This window comes from Chroicocephalus ridibundus, chromosome 4 (assembly GCF_963924245.1).
Source record: "Chroicocephalus ridibundus chromosome 4, bChrRid1.1, whole genome shotgun sequence".
In the NCBI taxonomy this organism is placed as follows: Eukaryota; Metazoa; Chordata; class Aves; order Charadriiformes; family Laridae; genus Chroicocephalus; species Chroicocephalus ridibundus.
In genome coordinates this window covers 21,579,757-21,603,793 of record NC_086287.1, presented here as the reverse complement: position 1 = coordinate 21,603,793, position 24,037 = coordinate 21,579,757, and the positions used below count along the sequence as shown (strand labels likewise).

Genomic DNA, 24,037 nt, shown 5'->3' with positions numbered 1-24,037 from the left:
TACCAGTGAAGCTAGAACAAAGTTCTGTAAGCTACAGCAACAGCACAAGTGACCGCCGGAGGAGGGAGTAGTGCAGACAGCTTCCCCCATTTCGGCAAAACACCCGGTTTGGAGCTCCTCCGGTGTACGAGGGAACAATGCACCGCCCACCATACCCAACGCCGCCGCGACCCGCTCCACGCCGCACCAGGCCGCCAACACTCCGCCACCAAAACCTTCCGTGGAACGGCCGCGGCGTCTCCGCCCCTCCACGGCTGCCAGCCGGCTCCCCACCCGGGGCGAAGCGCCACGGGCGCTAGGAAGAAGCTTCGGGGCAGCAGCCGAAGGACCCAACGTCACAGCCACAGGAAGAAAAGAGGCGGCGGGCGGGCAGGGCTCCCTCCAGCGCGGCCCGGGCCTTCCCCGCCGCGCCCAGGCCCGTGGCAGCCCGCAACCGCGCCGCGGCCCACCGCGCCCGTCCGGGCGCTCCGGGCTCAGTGGTGCGCGCGCGAGGGGGCACCGCACAGAACGGTCCCCTGCAACCCCACCAGGCCCCGGCCCAGCGGCGCCAGAGGAGCGTCCAGAGCCCCCCGCGCGGAGGGGAGCAGGCGCCAGGCCCGCGCCGCCGAAGACGACCCGTCACCGGAGCGCCGTTCCGCTCGCAGCGGCAGCAGGGAGAGCTCACCGCTACCCCGCCCATACCTCGGCAAGTGCGTCCCCCCGCCACAGGCCCCAGGCTGCCTCTGCTTAGGCGGGAAAGCCACCGCTTGCCACCATCACCGACGCTCCAAGATGGCGGACATATCAGCTCCTGCGAGCCCTCCTCTCCCTCCGCCCCGCCTGCCAATCACACCGCCCCGGCACCACCCTCCTCCTCGACTCGCGCCTTCCTATTGGGCGGCGTGCGGAGCGCGGCCTCTCACTGGCAGTCCGCTGGGTGTCAGTCACTCAGCTGCGCGACTGCAACAGGGTCGAACGGGGGGTGGGGGTGGGCTCTCGGTTTCCTGTTGGCCAGTCAGCGCACGGGGCGGGTGCACCTCTCTTCCCACCTTCCCGACTTAGCAACAAGCAAACGTCACCCTGACGGGCGTCTCCCTCACCCAATAGCAAGAGGAGGTTTCTTTTAAAAATAAACCCTTTCCGCCCAATCTGGCGCTGAGGCGCTCGAGCCGGCAGGAGGCCGCAGCGGGAGGGGTGGGCGCCTGTGGTGGCGATCCCCCCCCGTACCCTTACCCTCCGCGCCTCGCCATTGGCTGGCGGGCGGAGCCCCGCCCCCCAGGGTGAGGCGCGGGCGCCAAACTGCCTGACAACAAGTAGCTGGCGCGCGCGCAGGGGGTGCGATGTGGACGCCTCCGGAAGCTGGCGGCGGCGGGGGCGGGGGGGGGGCAACAAGAGCTAGCGAGGGGGGTTTTAGCTCGAGCAGTAGAGCGGTAGCTCACCACGTGAAAGGTTGCGGGATCGATACCCGCATTCCCCGCAATTAGGGCTTTTCTTTTTCTGAGCCTCCATGCGGGCGCCCGTGGGTCCTCCAACTCCACCTGAGAACTGGCAGCGTGTTTTAACCAAAATGCACCAGAATAAGCGTGTGTGAAAACCAGGGAAAGTCCTGCACCCTGGCCTTGGCAACCCTCCCCTGTGGCTTGCCTGCGGTACTGCTGCCTGAGCCGGCAGCTTCACAACCTGCCTTGGCCAAGCCCTGCTGGTGAGAACCCCTGCTTGAAAGCTCGAGAACCCCTGCTTGAAAGCTCGAGCAACAAGTAGCTGAATGGGCAGCCTCGTGTGCCCCACAACTGGCAAAAAAAACCCATCTTCTATGCGGTGTTTTGCGCCCTGTGTCTTAGAGGCACAAACACATTCTGCCCAGCCAGGACGCCCGCGGCCTTCCCTCACAAAGCCTCCCCAGTTACCTTCACGCAAAATGGCCGTCGCCCCTCCAGGCAGCCCTCAGGGCTTCAAAATGTCACTGTGGCCAACAGCCTGGGGTCAGCAGAGCTTGTCTGGCTTCAACAGGTTGTGTCTGGTTTGGGTGGGTTTTTGCCCAGTTTCAATGGGGTTTTTGCCTGGTTTCAATGGGGTTTTGTCTGGTTTCAATGTGGTTTTGACTGCTTTCAACTAGTTTCCTCTGCACGTGGCCCTTGGAGAGCTGGGGGGGAGGAATGCTGACTGAAGCTGTCATCACAAGGCAGAGGGTGCCAAAAATGTCTAGTTGCATCCCGGGACAGCAGTACTGGCCTGGTCCCAAACTACAACTATTTTTGGTCCCGCAGACCCACCTCAGTTTTCCTGGAAGGGAAAGTGCGGGTGAAGGAGGTGCTGCGGGGCTGGAGCCTCATCCAGCGCGGCAGTTCTTCCCTTTACGTTTTGTGTGTTTGGGCGGGGGGTTTTAAAAAGTTGAGGGTTGGCGATGATGTTTATGTCTATAAAATATCTGCCTATCTGAATGAAGGCACGTGGAGGGGCCGCCGTGTGGAGGGGAGAGTCACCTCCGAGAGCAAAGGGAGAAGCCATCTGTGAGTCCTAGCTCTCACACCTCCCATCTCCTCGACGTCTCTTCCCAATGTACTAACAGAGCCGGGGAAGCCTGTTGTCCTTAACAATTGACATCATGGACTTGTAAAACACTCCGTTTCTCAGAGGGCTTGCTCCACCAGGGCACGGTGGCACCACGACAGCATGGCGTTAGTGGATCTTCATCAATGTGTGTAAGCAAGTAGCTGAAAGGGGTAAGGTGCAGTTGCGGCTCCCCAAAGCTCATTTTCCATCATGCTAGCATTTGCCTTGTCCATTATGAGGGTAGCGTGTGTTTTCTGTGAATGGTGGCAGAGAGGTCAGTTTTATAATGAGTAGGTGTGAATCACGCATGAGGTAATTTTTTTATATTCACATATATTCATTCTGATAGTTAGCGGCCATACTGTGTTTAAGAAGAGAAACAGGTATGTTACGGTTAAAGCGAGAACTGATTTATTTATTTACAATGAGGGAAGAAAAAACAGCTGAAAAGATAGTTTAGTGATAGGGTGGTTCTTGCGGGCACCTCATAAAGCACATGAAAACTGAAGGGTAGCACAGGTTGCTGTGTTAATTTCATATACCAAAGGAAGGGGAAAACAATACATTTCTTTGAATTCATTATGACTCGGCAGTCTAGGATAAAGCAACTCAGCAACTCCACTTTGAATAATGTATCTTCACATCTTTCACACGCTCATCTGACATACAAAGTAAAGCTCAATACAGCTGTACTTACATCTTATTGCAAATCAATGACCAACTCGGCAGACCTGCTCCCATTAAAACAAAATTGGTATTACAAAGAGACATGAATATTGAGGGTGCTGCTGCAGAAAGCAGCATCTCTTTCAGGAGAGAAACAGTGAGGCAAGCTAGAAATGGGCTCAAATCTTGGGGTACAAGAGTAAGGTCTTAGTGGGAGCCTGTCTCTGCATAGAACATCTCCAAGTTGTTTGTGGACAAAGGGAAAATGTAGTAGGTAAAGCTATGTGCTTATCTTTCTGTGTGCCTCCTTTTTAGAGTAAGGACTGAATTTTGCCTGCAGATCAGAGGGAGTCCACATCTTTCACTTCATACTGGTATTGTGTTCAGGAACTTTAAAGTAGGATATAGGCTGCTTGAGGTTCCTCTGTTTTTTTTATTGCTTTAAATACAGAAAGATAGGCTAAAATGTTTGCTTCTGAAGAAAAGGTGGCCATCAGATTTAATAGCTGCAAACAGGCTAACACATCCTGGCCTTTGTGCTTTGTCCAGGCACTCACACAGCAGAAACTTGCCAGCTGCTCAGGTGCTTGGTTTCATCATGCCCATTGCATAAAAGGCTTGACACAGTGTCAGCTTTCTTTTTGTTCCTATGTCTTTCCTACCAGTTGACCAAGCTTTGGCTCCTGTGCTTTCTGTAGGCATTACTGGTTCTCCCAAAGACTGAGTCACAGCATGCTTTACACTAAGAGCCATCCTTGCTCACGTTACCCTTCAGTATATGATGGCACATCCTTATTTCACAAAACCTCTGTGAACAGAAGCCCTCCCCAAGCTGTGGGCCCAGTGGGTTGCTTCCATTAGAAGGAGATTGTTGGCTGCCAGCTCAGGCACATGACCGTCGTCTTCTGCCTGAATAAGTTAGTAGAGCTGCAGCAATTATGATGCACGTGATCTTAATGTGTTGCAAACACATGGTAAAAACACAGCAGCATGAAATGTCTTTGCTGGTCCACAGAGTTCTGCAGTTAGGTCTCTGAGTGTAGAGCCTGGTTTTGTTTTCTTTTTCATACAACCAGATTTATTTAGTAAAATGTACAAAAAATGTTTATCCTCAAAACTATCAACATGAAATGGAACATTGTTTCTTTTTTTCATTATTTCAGCTGGTGCTGAGTCCAGAAAGATCGCTAGACTGTATTTGTTCCACATTTATTTTAGCTGTCTCCTTTTTCTTTCACTGTATCTGTTTTTTGTTTTGTTTTGTTTTGTTTGTCATACCACTTGCATGTTCTAGCAGTGAGTACCTGCAATGACTACAGCAAATGGAGATTTCACAATATAAAGTGTATATAGATGCAGTTCTCATTGTATTGTCCATTGTCAATGACATTCTGTAGGAAAGACATTGCGCTGGAAACTCTGAGCAGGGAGATAATAGAAAAGAATGGTCTTCCCTATAATGGATAAGTGAGAGCATAATGTTAAATGGCATTCTCAGGACAAGCAACTAGGTTGTTAAAGGGATGATGGTGCTATAATCTTTAGGAAGCACCAGAGGCAGTATCTGGAGAGGGTATTAATAGTTTGAGCGCAGACCAGCTACTACAATAAAATAGTTAACTACCTATGCTTACTTTCCGTAAGCGTAAAGCTTGTCTTCACAACAAAGTAGTGTTAAACTGTGCTGCTGTTGACACATCCTATATCCTGAGCAAATGTGCGCTGGGTGTAAGGGATAGATCTCAACTCAGAAGGGCCAGGATTATGTTTGCACTGTCACACATCTGATTTTCAAGGGCTTTATGACCGCTATCTCAATTCTGGAAAGGTTTGGGACATCACAGGCACTGTTTTTGTCTTACAGAGTTCCTGTCAATATATTTCTAAATCTTGATTTTGTGTAATTATTTTTTAAAACTACAACTGTCCAGGTGATACTACCTTTACCATATAAGTTGGTAATGCTAGGGTGCTACTACCTCAAAGTAGAAACATTTCATGCCTACAAGGAGGATCTCAATGCACTACTGAACAGTTAGGGGAAATGAGGAGGTCGTGTGGCTTGCCCGATGTCACACAGTATACTGAACCAGGGGCAAAACACTGAAATCCCAGTCCTTTGTCCCTGGGACTTGTGTGCAAATCTGAAGACCTCCGTACCATTTCTATACCTGTGATTACAGGCAAATCAGAAAAAAACCCTAGCCTGCTTTGGGTGGCAGTAGTCAATTGCTGGCAGGGAAACTCTGAGAAATTTTAGGCATGGATTGTGACCTGAAGCTTGATAGTGTTTTACTAAGTGGGTTGTTGCTAGTGTTGCAAATGTCAGTATCTTAACTTTGTGATGGCTGCTGCCTGGGGCACTTCCAGAGGCAGCCACTTCTGATGGATTCCTCTTATCATTCGAGTCAGCCACTTCCTCAACATAAAGGGGTATGCAAATAAAATAAAAAAATCAGCCTGCTCAGTCACCATCACTCGCTCAACCAATGCTGAGCATGTTTCCTCCCTGTGCACCACTAACTCCTCAGGCATAGCTGCTACCACCTCCTGAAGGTGGTGGGGACTGGTGGACGCCACTGCGCAGGTGCCAGGGGGAGCATTTGCTAGCCTTTGCTGTGACTCAGCAGCTCTGCCACACCTTGGAGAACAATCTTGACTTCCCAAGCTGTTGTATAGCCTGCCAAGCCAGCTCATCCCGTGGCTCTGCAATTGCTAGATGTGACACTGGAGGAGGGGAGGCAAGACTCTACCCTTCCAGCAGCATTTCACCACTAGCTGCTTCTGCTCCATAGCCATAATGTCATACCATTGAAGCATGTGGAGCATGTGGGGTGTGCTTCTGCTTCCTGTCCCTACCAATGTGTTGTCTTCCCTTTGCCCCTCCAGGACAGGGGGGGACCTAGCTGAGGGACCCTATGAAGAGTTATTTGTTTCCAGTTTGCCCAGCTTGCAGACTTGAAGCAGAGAAGAACCAGTGCCCGCAAGGCAGTAGGAGAACCTTCTTACTGGTCTGGAGCTGAACCTCCCCCCTGGGACATCTGGCTGTTTGATCACCTCAAGCATAAAATGAAGCCATAGTCTAAACCGGTTTTAATCTGATTGTAGTTAACTCTTCTGAGCACTGACAAGTTACACTTAGGAAACAGACCTAGAAAGAGTAGGACAATTGGGTGCCTTGCACCAAAGGGTTAACAGCTGTGTTAACACTAAATGAATATTTGCAGAGTAAGGTCAGCCGAGACACAAACACCTCTGATTTAACCATAGCCCTTACAACATCCTTTATCCCCCTCATAGTTCAGGAGAGAATAAAGCCCTTTAAAGAATTTTAATGACTTAATGTTTAGCCCAACATCTTATTAAAATTGTGAAAACTAAGTAGCTTTAAGAAGAGGGAAGGCGCATTTCTGAACAATGACTTCATGGTTATGCTCCTGAGGGCAAACGTGGATGTTTGGCTGTACCAAACCCACAAATTAATCCATTTAGTTGAAACAAAATGTTCAAATTCAGTTTTATAATCTCATTCCCAGCACTGAACCTATTAGTATTTCTAAGGCAAAGCTGCTGGGGAGTAGGATGGGACCTCCATACCTACCGTGGCCCTGCTAGATAGAGCATAGACATGGGAGGAAACTTTGGCACCAACCCATTTGATTTTCACCTGATCCTTGAGTGCTTGTGGGAGCGCTTATACTGGTTGTCCTCCTCTGTCCTCACGTATTTTCTCCCACCTGCCCAGCACTAGCAATCATGACATGTCACCTGGGAGCAAAAAGCAAACAGAATTTGTTAGCTCTGGTGATCTGCCAGCGAGGCGCACAGTGTAGGCACAACGTACGGATTGATGGGCTGTGTGAGCCTGCTGGGTGACCAGAGGAGTGGGGTGGCCCCACAGGACAGTCTGGGCTAACCAGCCCCATCCCTCTGGCCAGGATGGTTCTCACATTTTTTCAGAGGATGCTGGAGGCTGGCAACGTGTGCCGGTGGTATGGGTAAAGCACTGAGCAAATCCCTAATAAGCTTAACTGGGCTCACTAGCATGAGCTCTGTGCTGCTCCTGCTGGAGGAGGTACGGTGTGAGGGTAGGAAAGGGCAGTTTTGGGGAGCGAAGGAGCAGCAGTAATACCTAATTGTAAAAAGATTGGTAAGGTGTGTGGAGGGAAGGTAAAAAGGAAATAACCTACAGGGGTTATACATTCCTTAGGTCTGGGGTGTGACTGGACAAGATTGTTGCTTGCATGAGGTTAGTGGGAATGTACGCCCTCTCTCTGGGAGGTTTTGCAAATGGAAAAGCTGGACATTGCTGAAGGACCAGTGAAGTTGGCAGCTGAGATTTATTGAGAGGATAAGTGAGTTCGAGGCAGATTCTGGTTAACGGTCCAAGTGCCATGAAGCCATCAAGAGGAATTTATTGCACATGGTGGTAGGGAAATTTGAACTTTCTCATAGATGAGCAGCACATGGGGAAGTAGAAGGTGCTGGCCTTCTCTTCCAAAAAAGCATTGCAGTAATCAAGAGGGGTGCTTTGACAGGAAAGAGTGAAGAGATTCACAAGTGCATCAGGAGAAACATATCCCTGTTTTAGCATCGAATTCTTACAGTGAGCCCTGTAGGAGAGGAAAGTCTGCCTTGCAAGGAAGCAAATAAAAAGTTTGTTAACTGTGAAGAATACAGGAAAAACTACTGAGCTCTACAAAAGGACTGTGTCTCCATAGAGGCAAGAAACCTCCATAGTGGGAGCTAAAGGGCTGCTCAAACTTGTGTTTGCCCCGCTTCTCCAACTGCATTCAGATGGACAGCAATTATGTTGCCATTGATAAAGGCACGCGTGTATAAGCGTGCCTTATTCACCTGTAGAAAATCCTCAGAGGACCAGAGACCGTGATGTCCTTTATCTGATAAGTTTAAGGGATGCATGATGTGTTAGGAACAGCGAATTTGACTGTAGTAGGGAGCTGTGAGGAATCTTCGGTCAGGTTTGACTCTGTCCTATTGCTACATGTGTAGCATATGGTCCTTTTAAATGGTTTGAAGCTCTTTGAGGTATCTTTGTGTTTCCATGATGTTGTATGCACATATGTATATGTGGTCCTTCTTGCGTGGTTATTTAGCTGAGTACCTCTTATGACTTCTTCCTATCCGTTTTCTAAAAGAGCAGAGGAAACAGTGATGGGCAGAGCATGGTCAAAAGCTGTTTGTGCAGCACAAGGCAACTTGACGTAGTTTGCTGGAGGCTTCTTGTACTTTATTACGTTGTAAAATGGGTACAGAAATGGAAGCCTGATGATCCCGTACATTGCTCCCTGGTGCTGCCACTGACTCCATGTGTGTGTTATAGAGTGGTTTCCCTTGAGCAATGACCTGTGGTTTTTTTTGTCCAGATAAAAGGGTTGGATGTTTACAGTGTATCTTCCCTTGAAACATAACACTGTTAATTAGAAATCATGGTGAACAGGCGAAGACCTGGTTACATCCCTTATTAACATCAGAACCAAATTATACTCTAATAATAAAACAGGTTTTACTGTAAGCAGAAGAAATAATGAAGTATAGTTTCCAACAAACATTTGAGGCTGAGCCCTAAGTCTAGGGATAAAGGTGAGCAGAACTTAATTAACTATCCATTAAACACTCACCAGACAAAACACGCTTGCAGCACCCAGAGCAGACACAGAGAAGTTGCCTTCCATGACTGGACTACAGCAGCGCTCATCTTTCTCTAGTCCTACTGGCCTGACAGGAGGTTGGCAGCACATTCCCACCCCAGGAGAGCTTGTAATCTGGTGGTTATAGGTACAGTTGAGAGGTGCAGGTTGAAATTCCCATGGGCAAAGAAGGGAATGGGGGCTTGATATCCTGCAGCCTCATTATATGGGCTAAGCCCTAGACTGTTGTATATAAGGAGTACCCATCTCTATTTCTTTTTCCCACTGCTGTGCTTCAAAAGAAAACATGGCTAAAGACTGTGCGCTGTGAAGAGTCCAGTATCCTGGAAGCATGTCTAGGACTGGGGATGCTGACCAAACTGAACTCCTGGGGACCCAGGCCAAGCAATACAGAGTTTCTGCATCGTGATTTGGATGTGAGCTGCTTGACCCTCTCAGAGCCCTCCCAGGGATTTTTGATACCTTAAAGATTACAGAGCAGCTGAGCAGGAGGATTGCAGGATTGCAACTTTAGACTGGAGTGTTTTAATCCCATTTCAAGTAGTTAAATGCTTTGGATGTAAGTATCACGGAAGAGAAAAAGGGGAAGAAATCTGCTAAACAAATAATTGAATACAGATTCAGGGAGAGAGTGTTCATTTTTCTTTTGCTTCTTTAGATGTGCAGTGGGTACTGGTTTTGTTATGTAGTTACCTATTAAAAAAAAAGTAACACTGAGTTCAGCAGCAGTGCTAATTACCAGCACAACCACATGACTACTCTGGGCTAATGATAGTCCTAAACCCATGTTATCTTTTAATAGCTAAGCTGATTAAACTAGCACAGAGGAAAAACAAGTTAGAGAAATTACCTTCATGGTACTTCTCCAAGGAAAATTAAGGTGGTTTCCAAGCGTGCAAAGTGCATATATCATGTGTCATTTCCCAACCAGCCAAGATATAGCTGCCTAGTAACTACTGAGTTCACATTTCTGTGAAACTGTAGCGCAGGACTGAAAGAGATGACGGAAATAGGCTGGATCAGCCAGGCAAACTTGTGAACACAGGGACTAGTTATCTAATCAGGTGCATGTCATAAGCAGCAGTTGCAATTTATTTTTGCTTTAAGCCTTCCTCTCCCTTCTCTTTCTTCCTCTTCAATTCCATCATGGAAGAGGACGTGTCATCCCCCAAATTGGTCAAGGTGGAAACTTGCATGGAGTTTGAGTGCCGCAACCTTGAAACACAGAGCCAAACTCTGGGTTTACCCCCTTGTTCCACTGGGTTGGAAGGAACAGAAGAGACGTTTCCTTCTTTGGAGGCCAGAAAGGACTGCTATGATCAGCCAGCCCATCTTTTGGTAGCTCGGGTGATTAAATGAGCACAGGAAAAATAAGGTGGAGAAATTACCTTCATGATACTTCTAGGAAAATGAAGATGCTCTGTTTATCTCAGCCCCCTTCTCTTCCTCTCCCTCCTAACGTGCTGCCCACATAGTATGGTACATGTATGCAAACATGAGGAGTGCCAGTCAAAGGGTTTAGGCTCATAAAAAGTGCAAGTGATTGCCATTAACTGCACAGGTAGTTCCCACCTCTGAATAGGAAATGTCTGGCAGAGACCTCATGACCCGTTTGGGCAATGCTATTTAACGCCTTTTAATTTAGGAAAGAGGCACCGGCACACAAAGGATGCCATATTCTGGTTGAATAGAGCTTTAGCTAACCTTTGGATGGATTAGGACAGGTACCAGAATGTGAGGGGTAGTTTTCCAGCCAGACCCTTCGTTTGAAATATTTCCAAAGTTTCTCATTAATACCCAGACTGCTTTTAAAAATCTGTGGAAGTTAAGAAATATCCTGTTTTCTGAGGAAATTATACAAAGTAATCACAGTCCATTATTTTTTTTTTTTTACTTGAAAGATCTTTTGTGTTGCAATGAGTCAAGTATCTCTCATCCTTTGGTAACAATGTGGTGTCAGGAGCAATTAGTATGTGCTGGAGGGTGCTTTTATGTCAATCAGAATTTGTCCTCAAATTTATTATTGTTTCTGAGTAAATTGGAGACTATAAATATTTACTGAATGACCTTGACCTGGCCAGAGAAACCCACCTAACAGTCTATCTTATCTCGCTCTCTTCTCATCTCTCCTGACCTCTGCCCCCACAGCATGGTACATGTATGCAAACATGAGGAATGCCAGTTAAAGGGATTAGGTTCCTAAAAAGTGTACGTGATTGCAATTAACTGTTCATGTAGTTCCAACATCTGAGATAGGTAATGCCTTGCAGTGACCTCATGACCTGCTTGGGTGATGCTATTTAAACCTTTTTATATAAAGAGAGACACAGGCACACCAAGGGCCACAACCTCACAAGTATTTGCAAGTGTCTCTGCAAGTCCTTCCAAGTCTTCCAAGGACTCACAAAGGCATCAACAGGAGTTAGTACTTAGCCTTGAGAATCCAGGCCTAAATAATGTGCTTAAGGCTGCTGAGAAAAGCCCGGAGTGAAGTTCATATCTGTCCAAGCCTTGCACATGGGTAATAAGAGAATTTCTGCTTTTCTTGGGTTTGTAGGTTTTTTTAATTTCACTGGTTTTTTTTCCATTAGCCTCTCTTCTTATGTGACTGATTGTATGTATATGCAGGTAAAAATACATTTTTATTTTTTTTTAATTAGACAATTGTAATTAGTAGCGGTATATGGTGTGTTAGAGGAGCCATGTGTACTTGAAGGATTTCTGTCAGGCTTCCAAGGCTCAGTTTCATTCCTTGCTGTATTACTTGGCTTTGTTTGTGCATTGATGTAGTGTCGATTTTCAGATCCTCCCCCCCCCAGGCAGAAAGAGGTGACCTACTTTTCATCCCTGGACATCTGCTAACTGTAGCCTGTCCCTCCCTCTGTCCTTTAACCCTTTCTTCCCTCCCCCCCTCTCTACAGAGCATCTGCCAGTCATCCAGCCCTCCAGGGAGCTGTGGCTGTCCTGCAGACTGCTTTAGGGTGTGGGGGGGGGGCCCTCCGCAGAAATGGGTAGATAATCCAGGAGGCACTGCTGAAGTGGGGGTGTGCACAACATCAAAGAAGGTTGCGGTTCTGCCTCTTTGTCACCCCAGTAGCATCCCCAAAGCTGGTCGGTCCCAGGTACCAGCTGGAAAGTCCCAGAGGCACATAGCCTGCCCCTCACATGCGGGTGACCCAGCCAGGCCACTGTACAAGTTTCCCGGGGGATCTGGATCCAGCCTGTCAACAGCCATGGGTTCCTCCCAGGCCCGGCTCAGCAGGGAGCAGTGGTGGGGCCAGGGTGACGAAGTGGGAGTCCCGGGGCATGTCTGGCTTCCCACTGCATTTCGAGACCACCACGGGGAGCCCCTTGCTGCTCCCTCCTTCCCTCATCAGGGCTGCTGCCTGTTCGGAGAGGTGGTGGGGGAGCAGGAGGGGGCCACAGGGCTGGCTGCAGGCTAGGAATGAGGGAAGGGCTCTCTTTCCCTGGTTCAGATAAGCCCCCAGACCCTGAGACAGTCTCCACCCGAACGGAGGTTCCTGGGCCCAGCGTTGAGAGAGACTTTTGCTTCCCCACGAACTTCTTAAGCACCCTTTCCCCATGCTGAACAGGGATGCTGTGTTTGCTCAGCAGCAGCCTGGTCAGCAGCACCCATGAGGTAAAAATTAAATATTCATCCTGCTTCTCAAGAATAGAATAGAATAGTTCAGCTGGATGAGACCTACAGTGATCATCTAGTCCAACTGCCTGACCGCTTCAGGGCTGACCAAAAGTTAAACCATGATATGAAGTCGCTCCATTCAGAATTTTCCCTTTTACGGAAGCACTGCTTCCTCCCAGAGGCCCCTTCTGCTATCACCGCTCTTATGAAGCAGCCCTTGAGTGTCTGCCTTGCCATCCGCATCAACACCAGTTTGCCCTGCCCCTGCTAGCCCTCTCTGCCCTGTGTTAGAAACCCGCAGCAGGAGGCAGCAGAGGTATTTGCTCGTGTTGCGGCTTTTTCAGGCAGTGCCAATTATGTGCCTTGGCTCTGGATGTGGTGGTAGTCTGTAAGGTTGTCCAGGCTCTGGTCTTGCTGCTCCACGGCGTTTGCAGTTTTGCAGGTCAAGAGCGTAGTGTCGCATGGTGATTCATGGTGGTGGAGAGCAGACTCTAACCTGTGGTACCCAGGTCCTTTGTCTGGTTTTGCAATGCAAATATTCTATTTTGGTTCATTTATGCACTGGCTTTATTGACTATACAATGTCTTCCTTCTGACAAACAGCAGGTGGCATGTTCGGATCAAGAATGTAAGTGCTCTGTCAGACTCTGGGGGACAGGGGAAGGTGCACAGAGTTTGGGAAAGAAAGAATGCAGTAGAGATGCCCTTTCACTAATTTTTTCATCATAACTTCAAGCTGCCACTGAAAAGGTCAATTCTGTCAGGGCAGTCCTGCCTCCTCTTGCTCCTCTTGTTGCCTCCCCTCCAACAGGAGGGGAAGGGTAGCGTTTCCCCTTGCAGCAGTGGGAATTTGCCTGTGCAGTGCGGATGCACTGCTGTTGCTTTCTAGAGCTTTAGTGGGGTTTGATGGTGAAAGCCCACACAAAGTACAGAAGGAAATAACAATAGGGGTCAGGAGTAGACACTGGGCTCTCATTAGTTATGTGTTCTCATTTAAGCAATCAATTGGATTCTGCATCCCCATATGTCTTGTGTAGGGTGTGAGTTCACAGACATTTCAAGCTCCTGATTTCCCATGCAAGGAGAAGGAAGTCTCCAGTTATTTCATCAATTAGAAAAAGAAAGGCAACTCAAAGGAAACCCCTGGACAGCAGAAGCAAAGCAGCTCCAGAAATTTGATCTCATTTTTGTTGAGATAAACTCTGGGCTTACGCAACTGCATAATAAACAGCACAGTCTAGAACAGGCTTTGCTTAGACAGACTGTTTGCAAGCACCCAGCCCTGAGTCTGGGTCTCTCCAGCTCTGCCAGCTCTGGCAGCAGCCTTTGGTCCCCACAGAATCATACTCCTGTCCCTCAGGCCTGATCTGCCCCGTGCATGAAGCCTTCACAAAGGACAGGAGGCTCAGCACAGACATTTAAGCCTGTGGCATGGAGCAAAACTCAAAAAAGGGATAGTAGAATAAACATACCATTTCTTCCTAGGAGTCTGGCTTGGGGTATATGCAGGAGTTGATTTCAGTTGAACAGTGTCAAGCAGAGTTAGTTAAGTCCCTAGGACTTCCAAGCACTCACATCTAAGCATATGTAGAAATTATAAATAAATACCCAGAAAGATACCATATATGTAGAGATATTAGATATATAACCTCAAAAAAGGGCCAGTATAGAAGTGAGGGACAAGGAACCAAAACGGATAGATATGTGTATAGACAGATAGATATCTATTTTCAATAACACTGAAGGATCAGATGTCAGAACTGTTTAAACACCAAGCCCTAGTCAAGAGACACACCATTGCCGGGTGTCTTTCTGTTAGAAGTGAATGGCAAAACATGGGCTGTTCCAGGCCAAAGGACCAGGCTGAGCATGGGCAGGTCGGGCGCTGGCATATTTCCTGTTAGAGACAAGCAAAACCAACTGTCTACACGAGACATTATTTCCACCTGCTGTCAAACAGCACACAGCCTGCAAACAAAAGTAGCTCCAAGTGTTTGCACTTACCCTGTGGCTGGTGAGAAGACTAGAGGAAAAGACAGACATGCTGATGATTCCCTTTCCTGTGTTGCTTCTTCCTGGCCATGCTAACTCCTCCCCACGCCCCTGCCCCATGCAGGTGTCTCTGCAAACAAGGGATATAAGGACAGACCCTTTTTTCCCCAAATATCTTTTAATCCTTCTGGGCATTTGCCTTTTCCTGATTCTCATCTCTGGATTTCCATACCTTCTATGTTTCCCTCCGAAGAAGGAAATGCAGGAAATAGATGATAAACTTAGTTCTAAAAACCTGCATCAGTCTCATGGTATTAAAGCCAAAGTCAGGCACCAAACAAACAGCTGCCATACCTACACTGATAAAGCTGCCTAGCAGAGATGCTGCTTCCACCAGCAAAAAAGGGGGTTTTACTGTTAAAGATTTTTCAGCAACAACAGCAAAATGTTTATTTCCATGTAATTATTTCCATGGTAAGGCTTTATTCTATAATAAAAATCTCACTTTGAGAAAAGCTACTCCCACCATCAGTGTTTATCAAACCTAGTGCAAGGGGAGGGGATACACGGGGTAATTCCCTCTCGAAAAGGGCAGCTCTGGAGATGTGTTTCCTTTGGGAAATGAAGTTCGGTGAGCAACTCTTCACAGCAGATGACTGTGCCACCTTGTGGCTTTGGTTAGTGCTAAACTCTAAAGTATTTATATATTTTGACATGGACGACTCCCTGCAAATGCCAGATCTAGTGAAATAGCAAGAAAAAATGCCCAGCAGTACTGCGAGAAAGGCAGTAGGAGTCAAGAGTCAGCTCTAATAAGTTAACATCTGTTGTTCCTACCATCCCATATTAGTCTGTCCATATGCCCAACCCAACCCACCAGCCTAAAGGGAGGGGCAAAGACTTTAAATCAGTAGTTGTCTGCTACACTGGAGGCAGGGCAGTTTATTCTTGGTACTCCTTAACCTGAAATCTTCAAGGTCAGATAATCTTTGACCGCTGCAGTTGTTTTTTAATAGAAGTTGCCTGAAACTCTAGCACCTTAACAATGGAGGCACCATCACAAATCATCTCTGTGCTGCTTTTGCTAAAGCAGGTGCATCCTTGGTGCCCAACCTGCCTGCACCAGCTGGATCCTGCTGCATCTGGGGAGGGCACAGATGGAGACCTCTGTAAGGAAAAGGCCAGCATCTGTTTTCAGTGGCCTTGAGCTTAAAGTGGAGGGTCCCTGGGACCAGACTCTGGGCATGGATAGAGGCAGCCTGCCTTATCTCCATGTCAGTTGAAGGGAGGAAAGGCCAGCAGAAACACAGAAGTGATGCAACCTGTGAAGTAAGGTCACAGATCCAGATCAATCACAAAATGAAGGAAAGCCACCAGGTCTCCTGGTTTGCAGTGCTACCAAATTGTACTGAACGCTCAAAGACCAATCTCTTCTCTCTGAAATGTGGCACTGGCTTGCCCTAAGTTGTGTTGACACACATAAGACTGGCAGGAGGAATTAACCTGCCATTAATTCCTTTTGTTGTTGTTTTTTAGGTAACTAAGCAGCCAGACAGTGAGCCAGAGGGCTTTGCTGCCCTTTGCAACTTTGATTGCAGAGAGTAAGAGCAGCAAAAAGGAAAAGCTGAAATGAAAACAACAAAAAAAACCCCTACTCCTACACTTCCCTAAGAGGAGGAGGAAATTCTTCATCTTAATTAGCTAACTGTAGGGAGAAAAAAACCCCATAACATCAACAGATGCCACCAGGTGTCACAGCCAGTCAGAAGAGCAGCTGTGCACTGACCTATGAATGTATCTATCCCACTGCAGCTGAGGCTTTAAAGGGTGATATATTTCGAACAAGACCTGTCTTGTGATGTTTAAAGATTTACAGAATTTACTGATAAAATTTCCACTTTCAAGTAAGACTCCCACTGACACACGTTGATGTCTAGGAGCTTCACGCAATTAGTTTCCTCCCACTGTCCTTCTCCAGACTGAAAGCCACACTGGAAGTTTTATCGAAGATCACTTGGAACCACTTGTGGGGTTTAAATCCCACTAGTGGACAGCCTCTGTGGTGATCACAAGTTTACCCCTGCTGCTTGTGCCAATACGAAATGGTCCTTCTAACAAGGCTGATGCAGCCTTTAAGCAAAAGGAGAAATTATCTTTTTTCTGCATCAGGACCCACCCTGGAGATTGGATTCTGTTCCTGGTATTCCTCTTTTACCTGATCTTGGGTAAATCACCGAACCTCTGTATACCTGTACGTGGCACAGACCAGCCCTACACCTGCTGAACTACCACATTTGGTCCATGGGAGGTTGGTTGTAGATTTCTGGTCTAGATAGGTTTTGCCCTTTTGGCCCCTGTAACTCGATTTTTGTTAAAAAAAAAATTGTTCTTTCCCACTCACATATTTCATCCCCCTCCACAGCCTTTTAAGTAACTTTTATATCTCTGAACATGGCTACGATGCTAGAGATTTTTGAAATCCAAATACAGATTCTCAGCTCTGTAACTCCAAATATTGCTGACACCCAGAGACTTTACAAACATGTCATTTGTTGTTAGAACTATTAACTTGTGAGAGGATAAAAGCTATTTTTACTGCAGAATAATGTTCATTTGTGAGTGTTCTTTCAAAGATGAAGAAGAAATCACTCTCCTGAGAAGCTCACTATCTAAATACATGCAACTTGCTGACACTATTATCTAAAATGTTAAATGCTTGTAAGCAGATTTAAGTATTTTTGCTGCGTGATTCCAGTCCTTGAAATGGGAGAAGTTATATCTGTTTTAGAAGAACGATTCTGCTATAACTGCAGGCTTTGATCTCAGATGGATGTTATTTGTGTGTCTTGGGAGATTGTCTGCTCTCTCCAGCCTGTTAACTTAGCTGACTGGTCTTTGAGGAACCTAGCTTATGGGCACCCAGGAACTGGTTTGGACTGGAAAGAACCTTAAAGATCATCTAGTTCCAACTCCCGTGCCATGGCCAGGGACACCTACCACTCGACTAGGTTACTCAAAGCTCCGTCCAACCTGACCTTGAACACTTTGAGGGATGGGGCTTCCACAGCGTCTCTGGGCAACCTCTTCCAGTGTCTCACCACCCCCAGAGTAAAGAATTTCTTCCTAATACCTAATCTAAACCTACCCTCTTGCAATTTAAAGCTATCATTACACTCTCTGATAAAGAGTCCCTCCCCTTCTTTCCTGTAGGCCCCCTTTAGGTACTGGAAGGCTGATATAAGGTCTCCCTGGAGTCTTCTGTTCTCCAAACTCAACAATCCCAACTCTCTCAGCCTGTCTTCATAGGAGAGGCCCTCTGATCATCTTTGTAGCCCTCAGAGCAGAGCAGAGGGGGAGAATCACCTCCCTTGACCTGCTGGCGATGCTTCTTTTGATGCAGCCCAAGATGCAGTTGGCTTTCTGGGCTGCGAGCACACATTGCTGGGTCATGTTGAACTTCTCATCAACCAACATCTCCAAATCCTTCTCCTCAGGGCTTCTCTCAAGCCATTCTCCATCCAGCCTGTATTTGTGCTTGGAATTGCCCTGACCCATGTGCAGGACATTGCACTTGGCTTTGTTGAACTTCATGAGGTTCACACAGGCCCATGTCTTAAGCCTGTCCAGGTCCCTCTGGATGGCATCTCTTCCTTCCAGTGTGTTGACTGCACCACACAGCATGGTGTTGTCAGAAAACTTGCTGAGGGTGCACTCAATCCCACTGTCCATGTCACTGACAAAGACGTTAAGCAGCACTGGTCCCAGTACCAACCCCTGAGGAACGCCACCCATCACTAGTCACCACTTGGACATTGAGCTGTTGACTGCAACTCTTTGAGTGCAATCATCCAGCCGATTCCTTATCCATCGAGTGGTCCATCTGTTAAACCCATGTCTCTCCAATTTAGAGACAAGGATGTCATGCAGGGCAGCATCAAAGGCCTTGCACAAGTGCCTTAGCATGGTTTACAGAGGGATCTGCTCCATGATCTTGCTAGACACAGAGGTAAGACTGACTGGCTCATCCTTTTTTCCTTTTTTAAAAATAGGGTTATGTTTCCCCTTTTCCAGTCAGTGGGAACTTAACCAGACGGCCGAGACTTCTTAAATATGATGGATAGTGGCTTAGCAGCTTCATCTGCCAGTTCCCTCAGGACCTGTGGATGTATCTCATCAGGTCCCATGGACTTGCACACCTTCAGGTTTCTCAGATGGTCTTGAACCTGATCCTCTCCTACAGTGGGCAGTTCCTCATTCTCCTGGTCCCTGCCTTTGCCTTCTGCAACTTGGGTGGTGTGGCTAGAGCCGTTGCTGGTGAAGACTGAGACAAAAAAGTCATTGAGTAACTCAACTCTCTCTATATCCCAGGTAACCAGGTCTCCCATTTTCTTCTGGAGAGGGCCTGCATTTTCCCTAGTGGAAAACAAAATTTTCCCTTTATCACTGACATACCTGTAGAAGCCTTTCGTGTTGCCCTTGGCGTCCCTGGCTAGATTTAATTCTATCAGGGCTTTAGCTTTCCTAACCTGATCCCTGTCTGCTTGGACAATTTCTCTGTGTTCCTCCCAGGCTACCTGTCCTTACTTCCACCCTCTGCAGGCTTCCTTTTTGTGTTTGAGATTGTCCAGGAGCTCCTTGTTCATCCATGCAGGCCTCCTGGCGCTTTTGCCTGACTTCCTCTTTGTTGGGATGCATCGCTCCTGAGCTTGGAGGAGGTGATCCTTGAATATTAACCAGCTTTCTTCGGCCCCTCTTCTCTCCAGGGCTTCATCCCATGGTACTCTACCAAGCAGATCCCTGAAGCAGCCAAAGTCTGTTCTCCCGAAGTCCAGGGTCGTGAGCTTGCCACACACCCTTCTTGTTTCCCTGAGGATCTCAAGCTCCACCATTTCTTTGTCACTGCAGCCAAGGCTGCCCTTGAGCGTAACATTCCCCACCAGCCCCTCCCTGTTGGTGAGAGCAAGGTCCAGCATAGCACCTCTCCTTGTTGGCTCCTCTATCACTTGGAGAAGGAAGTTATCATTGATGCATCCCAGGAACCTCTGGGATTGCTTATGCCCTGCTGTGTTGTCCCTCCAACAGATATCAGGGTGGTTGAAGTCCACCATGGGGACCAGGGCTTGTGACTGTGAGGCTGCTCCTACTGTCTGTCTATAGAGGGCCTCATCTGCTCAGTCTTCCTTTTTGATTGATGTCTTTTCCCTAGGCTTTGTTCTACAGTCAGTTCTCCCTTACTCCACAGTTTAAAACTATCAACCAGAACTAAGTATTCTCATAAATACTTGATCTATTTTCCATGAAATCAGAGACACACTGAGGCCTTTGGAAAACAGGTGATGTTATTACTGAGATCTCAGTGTTACCCTGTCAAAGCTTACCAGCCGCACTGAGTTTCAGTGCCACTTCACTTACATTTATGTAGACATCACAGATAGACACTGGCTTTGTAACAAAGACAGAAAAGGGACAAATAAGGCAAGAGGCCAGTTGTTATATACAGTTTAAGCTGACTGTAACTAAACTGCTTTGCTTAAATGAGACAAATAGTTGGTAACACTGAGGATTTCAGTTTTTCTAGACAAGCAAGATACTGATTTTTTGGAAGGTGGATGTTTCGGTGTTTCTGTTCATGCATGTGGAAGGGAAGTATGAATTGTCTGATCTCTTACATGGCAGAACATCAGCACTGCAGAGAAAATACCACAGAATAATCCTGTTCTCGTTATAAATCTTAAGAAATAGAATTCAATAGAGTTCAAAGTGGTTGACATAAAAATGTGGGAGAAAACATACGGCTCCAATTAAAAAATATTAAAAAATCACTAATCTGTATTCAAAAGAAGTAATTCAAAGTGTTTGAAACAACTTTGAATGACGCAGAACATATGAAGGCGGTGAAAATTCCTTTTAGAATGACTGTCACTTATTTTTCTTTAGCCAGAGGAAAAATAACCTTTTAGCAAAATTGGAAGAAAAGATGCTGGCCCTTTGACACCTGCCCTCTCCCTTGTTTTGTGAGCAAGCTGGAAAGCTATCCTATGCCTCTTCAAGTCTTTTTTTCCCAACCTTAACTGCAATCATAATTGTTACTGAAGTTATGGCGATGAAATCCAATCTTCTGTTGTGAGACTGAGAAGCTTTTGTCCTTACACCTGTTGCTGTCTTTACAATGCCTGACCTCTGAGAAGCAATTCTGGAGCAAGACTGAAGATAGTGGTCCCAGTGATTCTAAGCATTTCCTCGTTGGCTGCATCTCTAGAAATCCAGCAGGAACAGGAAATAAACTGGACCCTTCAAGTGCTTAATTCACAAAACCCAGCCTTAGTTGTAGGTGGAAAAAAGATATCATCTTATAAAAAAGAGAAAATGCTTGTGCCAGTGAACACTATCTCTCACAAAGCCCAAGTTAGGACAGCGGGCTCCAGAACGCATATATTCCTCAATCTCTTTCATCACCAATTCCTGATTTTTCAGGTCTGATCCCCTAAGCAGGTCTATAAGTACAGAGAAGTGGGTTCCATTCTGTCTAGCTTTCATTTGAAGAGTGCTGCCTGATCCTGTACAGATACAGCAGGACGCTCTCTACATTTTGGATTCCCAAACTTTGAACTTTCCCTAACTCTGTTTAATTCTAGCTGGGGGGTTAATGCTGTATGGGAACAAACATGGAAAACATTGTTGTCCACGAACTGGGTAAAAGTATGTGACAAACAGGTCCTCTGAACTCTCCCTTAACTTTATATTTCAGTATTTCCTGTATACACCTGCCAGAATGGCAGAGAAGAGCGGTAAGAATGAGGGCTAGAGCCCATGAGATGCTCACCTCTCTGCCAGGATCTCCTGTCAGTCTTCCAGGAAGGGACAGGACCAGAGTTCAGTTTGAGAACGTAAAACACCTGGGCTTCAGTTTATTACTGGCTCCTGTAGCATATCAGGAATTAAAAAGAATGTTTGAACTGAATGTGAGCTGTTTTCTTCAGTTCTCAACATCTAGATTAGGTTAGCGTAAGGCTAGGGAACCTAAAGCTGGGAGAGACCAGTTGCTTGCCACTATCATTCAGCACAATTCCTGGCCCCAGGATCCTGCTGAATCAAACAGTAGGTTTATTATTTTAATCCCTAAACTTGCTCCCTCCCCTGTAATTATAGGCAAAGGATAGACACCTGCTGTGCAAGAGAAGCTGAGGGCACAGTGTCGCCTATATGAGCATTTCTCCCAACTCTAGCTCCAGGGAATCTAGCAACTGAACTCTTGTCGCACTATTGTTCCTAATACATGGGCTTTTTGAACTATAACCCACAATAGAAAAGAGAAACTAAGGATACCAACCCTTCCTAATGTTAGCTGCAGGCTATGTATAATGTGGGAACTGACCGTAACTTCTGGAGCCCAAGATTTTGAAATTCTGTGTTGAATGCTTCTTAGTTTTAGTGACTGCCTACAGTAAAATGAATGTAAGCACTAAGTCTATTTCCCTACGACATAGGAGGAATTCAGATCTCTATGAGAGAGAGAGATAGTATCTAAGAATTAAGCCCTAACCAAACCTGTAACGATAGCCTAATGAACTAAATTAAAACACAAGAGAAAGCATTGGCCCTGTTTGCATGAGCCCTTCTCATACCCTTCTAGGCCATACAAAGTTCAATAACAAACCTCACTCCCTAAGTAATAGATTGTTAAAGCTGTTGCTATCCTTTAAATCAGATTTATTGCCAAAGTAGTTCTCCCTTCAGGAAATTGTAACAGAAGGCATTAGCCTCAATTCGGGCAAGCCCAGATCCTGTCTTTGGGGGCTGTCCAGAATGTATGTAAGCTGTTGGTGTCTTCCCATCCCAAAAGCCAACTCTAGCCTCAAGCCTATTATTCATGTTAATTATGGACAGGAGACCAATCACTAATTGTAAGAGGAAATTCAAGATCTTATCCTGCCCCTGCCATTCCTCTTCCACTCTCGCGTTCCATGAGAAATCCATCAAAAACCTAATCTGGGCAGACTCAAGTAAATTGCTTGTCCTAACCTTCACTGTGGTTATGATTTTAGCCAGCTGAGCTGGCAGTACCCCTCGCAGTCACTATCCTCATCTCATTTCTGCAATATGTTCAGAGTCCAGCAATTATCCTGGCTCATCAAGCCTTCATTTCCCAAACGATAGCTTTGTCTCCAGTCTAAATTATAGGCAGGGGCCCTTTCATACTGCCTGAAACCACAACAGCATTGGGTCCTGCGCACTCTAACCCTCTTCCTATCTGTGCTTTCTGGGCAGATTCCAGCAGCCACCTGGACTCTTTGGAGAAACGTTGTGGTACGTAGTGCTCTGTGCTGTGGGCAGCCTGCTGGGGTCAGTTGCTCTTGTGGAAGGCATAGAGCATGTACGCTTGATCGCCTTCCCTCCACCCTGCTCTCCACAGCAGTGTGCACCACCATTCCTTGGCCTCTCACTTACAGGACAACCCAGAGCATTGGTGAGTGAAAGGCAAACATACCTGGGGAATGCCTGTCCTAAAAAGCGTTAGTTTCGCATGAAGCGCTTTCCTCTCCCCATAACTCTACTTGGGCTTTTTGGCAGCATGTGGCCACAGCTACCTTATGCTTAATTACCTTCCACACTGCTCTGTTTAGCAGCATTTCACTCCTAGTGTCTTGGGGGCTGGCATAAAGCAGGGAAGGAGATCCAGATAGCCGCATAGTTTGGGATCAGGCTTTTCTTCAGCACAGCTGCGGGTCACCCACGCTCTGGCAGAATGCATTTTGACCACTTTAGCCACTTCCTAGCGTCTCCAGATGCAATTTGTTATCCACTTGAATCGACAGTGATGTACTGAATCAGCCAAACACCTTGATCTGCCTTGCCATGGACAGTAACAGCTGGGGCAATTTCATGAAAGATCAGGACCAGTAGATTTAGAATTAAGCATCCTTCCCTGTGAGTGCAGGTTTGGTCCTGGGAACACAAACAGATTCTTGGGACAAATGATGCAACAGAGCTGTATTTCCCAATTAATGCATTAAGGAATCTGTCGGCTGTGGGAGTGTAAGGCTACAAAGATCCAGTCAGACAGCTGAGCAAGCTTTTCTGGAGCAAAAAGAAAATACTGGCTCCTCCAGTTTCAAGAGAGACCCTGAAACACCTGGGATTAAGGCATCAGAGGAGCAGGAATGATAGGTATGATGCAGAAATCTGTATTCCTTGTGTGGGATACATGTATCAAACACCTCCCTGCAACCAGCTTCTGTGTCGTCAGGGTCCACTCTGAGAGATGAAGACCTTGTGCATCTTCTCAGGCAAAAAGTGCAGCTACAGCCAGGAGTTCTGGAAAGAAGAGTGGGGTCACTCTGCTTCATGGCATACGAAATCCTAAAAAGCTTTCTGTTCTTCTGGGTAATTTGGTCCAACTTTTCTAACTCAATAGGATGGTGGATGGCCTGGCTCAATAGGATGGCCTGTTCCAAGCTGTGCGCAGCACCAGAAGTCCAGATCCTTTAGTATTTTTCCTCGAACTACAAATGTATCTTAATCATAGTGATGG

General features: G+C 46.8%; 1 protein-coding gene across 10 annotated transcripts in view; it reads right to left on the bottom strand.

Moving 5' to 3' along the window:
* PPP6R3 (protein phosphatase 6 regulatory subunit 3) overlaps positions 1-874 on the bottom strand; it is a 58,985-nt gene extending 58,111 nt beyond the window's left edge. For 6 of the 10 annotated variants that reach the window (XM_063334570.1, XM_063334568.1, XM_063334571.1 and 3 more), the window contains exon 1: positions 682-845. The gene's annotated coding sequence lies outside the window, so the exon portion shown is untranslated. Of the gene's footprint in view, positions 1-681 lie in introns of all 10 variants that reach the window. The other 4 variants (XM_063334578.1, XM_063334576.1, XM_063334577.1 and 1 more) reach the window with 4 other exon arrangements.
* Positions 875-24,037: the final 23,163 nt, after the last annotated feature.